Consider the following 8,369-nt stretch of genomic DNA (forward strand, 5'->3'; position numbering starts at 1 on the left):
AACTTATGTTACACAGAAATATTACTATTAGAAAAATATTACTTCTCTCAACTGTATATCTCACACGTTGATATTTTTTGTCATAAGTCAACTATAGGTACTGTCAATAGGTCCTAATTATCCCTCTCTGGACAAGCAAAAGTTACGCTGTATAAGTCCCTCATTATTTCCGTCTATTAGAAAGCACTTGGAACTTTCGAGAACTGTGCTCCGTAAGTCTTTGGCGCCTTTTGCGTGAGCGACATGACTGGCATGACTTCGCAAAGGATAGCGGAAACTGGAAAAGTTTTGTATACTCGGCCCAGGTGCCAAAGAATAAGAAGAAATGGTACTAATAAGAGAAAAATCAAGAAAAATGAAGTGATTATTAATTTTCAATGCATTTTTGTACAGATGCATTTATTTTCTTTAAACTCTCGAGTGAATGAGCAAGTATAAGCCGAGTGCATATTCAACTTCATGTCACCTCTGGCAACCCTTAAACAATTACTTGTACTTTCCAATTCACTCAAACCTCACAGCAAGTGATCCAATTAAATACATTTTCAATACTTACCACTTGTGTATCAACAGAAATGAGATGAGGCAGCAATCGCAATTCAATCCGAAAATGTAGCTAACGGTAACACCTTTCAATTGGCCACTACACTCTTGCACTAAAGCATAATGCACAAGTAACTACACAAGTAAGTAAGTGAATATATATTTCCATGCAAGATGTTGAATGTTTGTATGATTCGGTATTCGTCTAAGCCTTGTGCCCTTAAAATATCTTCAAACACTCGCAACTACGTTTGAAGCGCACACAAAGGCATTTTGAAAAGCTATCAAAATAAATATATAATGAACACAAAATACAGCACTTGCACAAACGAGTGCTTTACTGTAATACATTGTATTGGAACAGCACTCAAATACCCTTGCAACCACACACAAATACACATACACATATAAATGGACACAGCCACAAAAATAAAAATGAAGACACTTCGAGATAAATGCACATAATTTGAATGCAATGCTCCAACTCAAGCAGGCCAACAAGCAAATATAATGCATTCAAACATTTACACACACACATACAAGAATATACGTAAATTTCTAAGTAAAAGTGCGATCTCGTTGATATTGTTTGGCGAAGAGGCGCAGAGGGTCATCCAGCTGTTTTGTGGTCTTTGTAAATTTTGTAGGCTTAATTCGAAAATAAAATAACAGCAAATAGCAATGAAACAGGAAACAAGTTAAAGAAGAAGAAGAAGTAGAAAAAGATTTGCATACAAAATTGCAATGGTCGTGATTACAATGAAATGCAATTTCATCGCTCGCCTGCCCTGCCCTGCCCAGCAAGTTTTGTAGCACCATTCATACATAATTGAAAGTAGTTGTACTTGTTGGCAGCATGTAGTCCTCTTTCGACGATTGTGAGTTGCGGAAAGTGCATTAGCAAATATATATTTATAGCACAAGCGCATGCATGTCTGTAATGCCATTGTGCAGTGGCATTGGTTGGTGGGTGGGTATAATATGATGGAAGCACTCAAATCGTGCTTTCATTGTGGTGTTTCGAAAGCGTTAACAATTGCTGGCGATTGCGAGTGTATGATTCGAAAGTGTTTATTGCAAATAGAGCTGGATAAATATGTGTGTGTTTAATGTAATTGCTGTGGTCTAAGCAATAAATATATTATTTGTATAAAGTGCACTGTAGATAAGAATTATTCAAGCTCGAGTTTATTCAAATTATTATGTATACGTAATGCAATTATTGGTTGTCGGAGTAAATAATTATTTGATAGCATAGAATCGGCGTTAAAATCTTTTTATATATAAATAGGCTATAATTTTTATATGAATAAAAGGCAAAAAAGGACCCCAAAAAGGTAAATAAAACTCAAAATATTTAATTATTTATCGGTACTCATTTTGTCGTCTTCAAAATAATCCCCACCAGATTTAATACGCTTATTCCAACAATATTTCCAGTTCTCGAAACACTTTTCATAAGCATTTTAGCATTTTGGTGGCCTTGAAGGCAATTGTCTGGCCTTGTTCAGACTGAGCCATGTCAATTTCTCGAACGTCGAACGTCATTGAAGGCTTTCTACCCCTCGTAGACTTGTGTTTTTGGTAAAACTGTATCACCGTAAGACTTCATCTGCGAAGCAGCACTTCCTCATCCTTTAGCATTTCTAAGTAGCAAAATGGCAGTCAGGCTTATAACCCTCGATAAATATTTGGTATTTATAAGATCAATCTAAATACTAATATTGTATTCTATGGCTACATAGCAAAGGTCCAAATGACACTCTGACATTTATTTCTGGATTTTAGATATTTCGATGACCAAATTCCTTCTTCAGGTTACAGCGGGTCGGCTTTTTGTTTGACAGCCTTCTGTATTCCATTTTATATTAATTTTAGAATTTCAGACTTTCGGTGGTTGAATTTTGAGTGACTATGGGTTCTTTCTAGAGGCGGTAACGGGCCAGAGATCGTGGAGAACATTGGAAAGTCTTCGGTTTGTGTAAACTTGAAGTTTTGAATGTCGTGGCCTCGACATTCCATGTTTCGAAGCTGCACAGAAACATAGACTTAACATTAAAGTTTATTTTGGTACGCGGAGTAAGGACAAGTAGCAACTGGATTTGACATTTTCGAGTTTTATTTCATCGACGTGGACTTTCTGCGTATAGGTGGTGTTGATACGCATTTCTTTGGTTTTGTCGATGTTAATTCTGAGGCCTACTTTCGATGTAGTTTATTGCACCATAGCTAAGTTTTTTGTCACGTCTGTATGAAATAGATCTTTAGGCCGTCCATTTAGAATCCAGCTTATTCCGTTTGATATAAACAATACCACTGATTGCATCACTATTAATATATATATTATCTATCTCGATTAGTTTTAAGTGAAACGTGTAGCCATTTGGTGAACAAAATTATTACACTCTGTTGCAACATGTTTCAATAGTATAAAAGAGGTCAGCTAATATAAGCAACGGATTATGACGATATAAGCAATGTTCGCACTTCCAAGCAAAGCAAATCATTCATATGCAAATATACTCGGATGTAAGAAACTTTATAACTTTTTTAATCTTTGTTTCCAAAGCAAAAATCTTAAAACTTTCACTTTATAAATTCTTAAAACCACATATTATGAAAGCTACATATATATGTATGTATAGAGATACTTGCTTACACAAATATTTGTAAGCACACCGGGACGTATGAGCAACTTGACTTTGACCGCTCGGTAATAAAATTAGCCTAGAAAGTTTGCTCTCTTTCCCGTGCAACATTTTCCACAAAGAACGTTGAAATTTCCAACATCTCTTCGTCACAAGTAAAACAAATGCAGACAGCAAACTAAAGTTGCTAGGTAGTGAGCGAATATGTGTTCATGAACTTTCTCGCTTGCAGCCACAAATCTGTTGCAGTCTGTTACACTTGGCTGCCAATAGCTGCCCTTACCCCACTGACTTCAGCTAAGTATGTTGCTATACTTTTGCAGTCTATTGTCTTCATGTTTATTTCTATTACCGCTCCTTACACATTGTTTTTCTTACTCACCGCCGGCTGTCTTCGCCGCATCGCCAACTTACAAACTACAAGCTGGCACACATATACAACATGTTTATCTCTGCTTGCGCTTGTTTTGCGTTTTTATAGACTACTTCCGGATACAGCTCATATTTTACCACTACATAGAAGACGTCTTCTTGCACTTTACTCACTGCTCGCAGCAACGCACACGTAAGCGAATAAATAAAAGCGTACAATGTCGGCATTTGCATGCACCTGCTATTGTGGCGAAGAAAGAAACATTATCCTTCAGGTATGATATTTTTTTTTGCATCCTTTGTGCATATGTGTGCATAACTTCACCTTCGCATTATCATGTTGCATGCTGTTGAACTTGTTGCTCCGGTTATTTTATTTTTGCTTTTATTTGTCTTGCGAATATATGCCATTGCCAGCTCATATATTTCGCGTACTTGTGCCATTTATTGTTTTTCTTCATTTTTGGACACAATATCGTTGGCCCGTTTTATACGGATCCGCGTGCCACATTTTGTGCTCACTTCATTGCGTTGCGTTATTCTTTTCTGACACCTTTTTGACATCTACATATCTACTTTCATTTTAACTTCACGGAATTTTCGCATAGTCAGTGCACTTTTTTTTACTCCTTCTTTTCAGCACCAATTGAAACTGAACTTTGGTAGGCAATGCCGCTACAGCAATAATATAGCCACCAGACAACAACTTGGTGGGCACATATGACCGTCTCTGATTTTTGCCACAAAAGAATTTCTTTATAATTTAATTGTACTGAGCATTCATTTAAGTGCCTAATAAACTTTGTATTACTCATACGACGTGGCGTACTCTATGATACTGTGATTTTTATCCATTGATGCATGCATTTAACGGCATATAACTTTTGATGAAAATTTTTATGAAAAAAACTTAGAGTTTGCATTCATTAGAAAAGAATCGTGAAGTCTGAAACAAATAAAATATAAATGATCAGCAATTTAGTCGTCATATGCGTTATATAGTATATGAACTAGTCATATGTGAAGTCCCTCAGTTCTTGAGATATCAATCTGGAATTTCACAAAGAACTTTTTCGCTCCATTCGAGCTTATTATTGGCCTGCTATAGCATATAGCTGCAATGGAAACAGATCAATCGTGCACAAGTTTTTGTATCGAAAAATTATTTTTATTCGCCAAGGCAAAGGTTTGTCTTCAAATCGGAAAATTATGACATATAGCTTTGACCGATAAAAAGCAAAAATACCAGATTGTTCAAAAAGCCTTGTCGTTGATAAGAAAAACGCAGTTTTATGATTCAAAATACACTTTATTATTCAGTATAATCTCCCTCAACATTAATACACTGGCTCCAACGATCCTCCAATCTGCGGATCCCATTCCTGAAGTGAGAATCCGGAAGCAAAATACGCTTCAATAGCCGTTCATTTGATGAAAAACGCTTGCGACGCAAACATTTTTTCAGTTCTAGAAACAAATGGAAGTCGCTGGGACCCAAGTCTGATGAATATGGTGAATGCTCCAATAATACGAACTTTAATTCTTGGATTTTAGCCATTGTAAAAATGCTTTTGTGACACGGTGCATTGTCCTTATGAAAAATGATTTTTTCTTCTGCAAATCGGGCCTTTCTTTCACGATTTTTTTCCTTCAACTGGTCCAAAAGGTTGCACTAATAATCAGAATGAATTATTTTACCAGTTTGGAAGTAACCCATAAAAACTATTCCTCTCGCATCCCAAAAAACTGATACCATAACTTTCTTGCCCGATTTCCGGAAACGAGCTCAATTCGAAGCCCAACAACTAGGTTCACACCACTCTTTAGCCTCTTGTTTTGATTCAGGATCATGATGATAGACCCACTTCTTATCTATAATGATGAATCGACGCACAAAATCCACTTTATCCTTTTTAAAACGCTCCAAATCTTGCTGAGAAAGTCGCATTCGAATGTGTTTTTGTTCCATTGTTAGCGAATGCGGCACCCATTGTGAACACAGCTTTCTAAAACTCAAAATTTCTCTTCAATTATGGCTCACACTGCCTAATGAGATGTTTTGAGCCTCTACTAAATCTCTCTCAGTCAATCGACGATCTTCCAAAACCATATCCTGTATTTTGACTATGATTTCTGGTGTTGATGCGCTCTTTGGACGTCCTTCACGAGGATCGTCTTCAAGGCTTGTACGACCACGTTTAAATTCAGCAACCCATCTTTCTACTGTTCTAAATGTAGGTGAACAATCATTATACACTTTTAACATTCGTTGGTGAATTTCTTTTTGTCCAGCACCTTCCAAAACTAAGAATTTTATCACTGCACGATATTCAATTTTTCCATTGTAAGAAAATACTGTCACACGGCGACACTAAATGGCTTGTAAAGAAAGAATAGGTTGACAGACTGAAATGACTTTACATACGTTCATATGAAGAGTGTACCAACAAGACAAAAAAAATGTTGAGCCAGTAGCAAGGCCCTCTCTTATCGAGCCACAAAACTTATTGAACAATTTGGTAATAAGTCTTTAAACCTTTTCGTATTGTAAGAAAAACATCTGTAAAGGGTACTTTAGCTTAGATGTAGTCAAAGTTAATGTTTTTCATTAGCTTTTTTTCATTTTCATAAGCTCTTCTCAGCATAAAAACTTTTAATATTTTAATGGCAAAATTATAAAAAAAAATCTAATAGGCTTTTGATTGAAAGAATTAAAGTAATGCAAGAAATACACATTTTTATATTGCTCTACAATCATAAATTATCTCAATAACATATAGAATTTTTTACCCAGTGAACCGACCAAAGAGCCCTACAGTGCGTATGATGAACATAATGTTGTAAAAACTAATTAACGCGAAAACTAAAATAATCAATTAAAAAAATACTAACACAATATACAGATTACGGTAATATAAAAAAAAACAAAAATATTATTGTAGCGCCGAGTACAAAGCATGAAAAACACAGTTACACAATAAATCTCATAATTATTACTCATACGCCCTGTATAATTTGCATGACATGGTGTTGTAATGGAATAAGTGGGTCAAGAAAAATGCGAAAAATACGAAATAGAACGCAAATCTGAGAATATAAGAAAAAATGGTATATTTCTAAAAAAAACAAGTAAGAGAAGAGCTAAGTTCGGGTGTCACCGAACATTTTATACTCTCGCATGATAAAGTGATAATCGAGATTTCATTATCCGTCATTTACATATTTTTCAAATACCGTATTTGTGTAAAGTTTTATTCCGCTATCATCATTGGTTCCTAATGTATATATTATACAGAGAAGGCATCAGATGGAATTCAAAATAGCGTTATATTGGAAGAAGGCGTGGTTGTGAACCGATTTCACCCATATTTCGTTCATGTCATCAGGGTGTTAAGAAAATATTATATACCGAATTTCATTGAAATCGGTCTAGTAGTTCCTGAGATATGGTTTTTGGTCCATAAGTGGGCGGCGCCACGCCCATTTTCAATTTAAAAAAAAAAGCCTGGGTGCAGCTTCCTTCTGCATTTCTTCCGTAAAATTTAGTGTTTCTGACGTTTTTTTGTTAGTCGGTTAACGCACTTTTAGTGATTTTCAACATAACCTTTGTATGGGAGGTGGGCGTGGTTATTATCCGATTTCTTCCATTTTTGAACTGTATATGGAAATGCCTGAAGAAAACGACTCTGTAGAGTTTGGTTAACATAGCTATAGTAGTTTCCGAGATATGTACAAAAAACTTGGTAGGGGGCGGGGCCACGCCCACTTTTCCAAAAAAAATGCGTCCAAATATGCCACTCTCTAATGCGATCCTTTGTGCCGAATTTCACTTTAATATCTTTATTTATGGCTTAGTTATGACACTTTATAGGTTTTCGGTTTTCGCCATTTTGTGGGCGTGGCAGTGGGCCGATTTTGCCCATCTTCGAACTTAATCTTCTTATGAAGCCAAGAAATACGTGACGATGATATCTCAATTTTTACTCAAGTTACAGCTTGCATGGACGGACGGACAGACGGACGGACGGACAGACAGACATCCGGATTTCGACTCTACTCGTCACCCTGATCACTTTGGTATATATAACCCTATATCTGACTCTTTCAGTTTTAGGACTTACAAACAACCGTTATGTGAACAAAACTTTAATATTCTCCTTAGCAACATTGTTGCGAGAGTATAAAAATATTATAATATTATTATTTTAGTATTGTCATCGCCATAGCTATATTGGTTTTCAAACATTAATATGAATACATTGGAAGTCAAACACAAAGCGATGCGATGAAATATTGTTTGTATGACTTGACAACGAGGTCATTACAACAAAGTTCGACACCTTTTGTAACTCACCAACGCACACACACACACACACATGATAACAACGGTTACATACAATAAAGCGCAACCACAATTTGAGTTTGTGCTGCTGTGACCACAAATAGATATGTTAAAGAAGCCAGGTAAGTGCTTTGTGCTGGCGTAACTGATGAAGTTGTAACAAATAGTGTTTTGATAGCATCGGTGGTCAGGGGTTAACAACCAAAAAGCAATTCACTTATGCATGCATGAATACGAAAGTTGCTTTTCTGTATTTATTATTGATAGTTTTATGTAGAAGAGTTTTGCTCGGTAATGAAAACAGAAATTGGCAGCGCGAACATTTGGAGGTGGACAAAAAGTTGGTATTGGTACAAATTAGAAAAGGTGAGAGGATTTATTGGGTGTAAAGAGTGATTTTCAGCAAAATTGATTGCGGAAAGAAACTGCCCTTACTTTATATAAAATGATATACAAACGAATTT

This window comes from Bactrocera neohumeralis, chromosome 4 (genome assembly GCF_024586455.1).
Source record: "Bactrocera neohumeralis isolate Rockhampton chromosome 4, APGP_CSIRO_Bneo_wtdbg2-racon-allhic-juicebox.fasta_v2, whole genome shotgun sequence".
Taxonomy (NCBI): Eukaryota; Metazoa; Arthropoda; class Insecta; order Diptera; family Tephritidae; genus Bactrocera; species Bactrocera neohumeralis.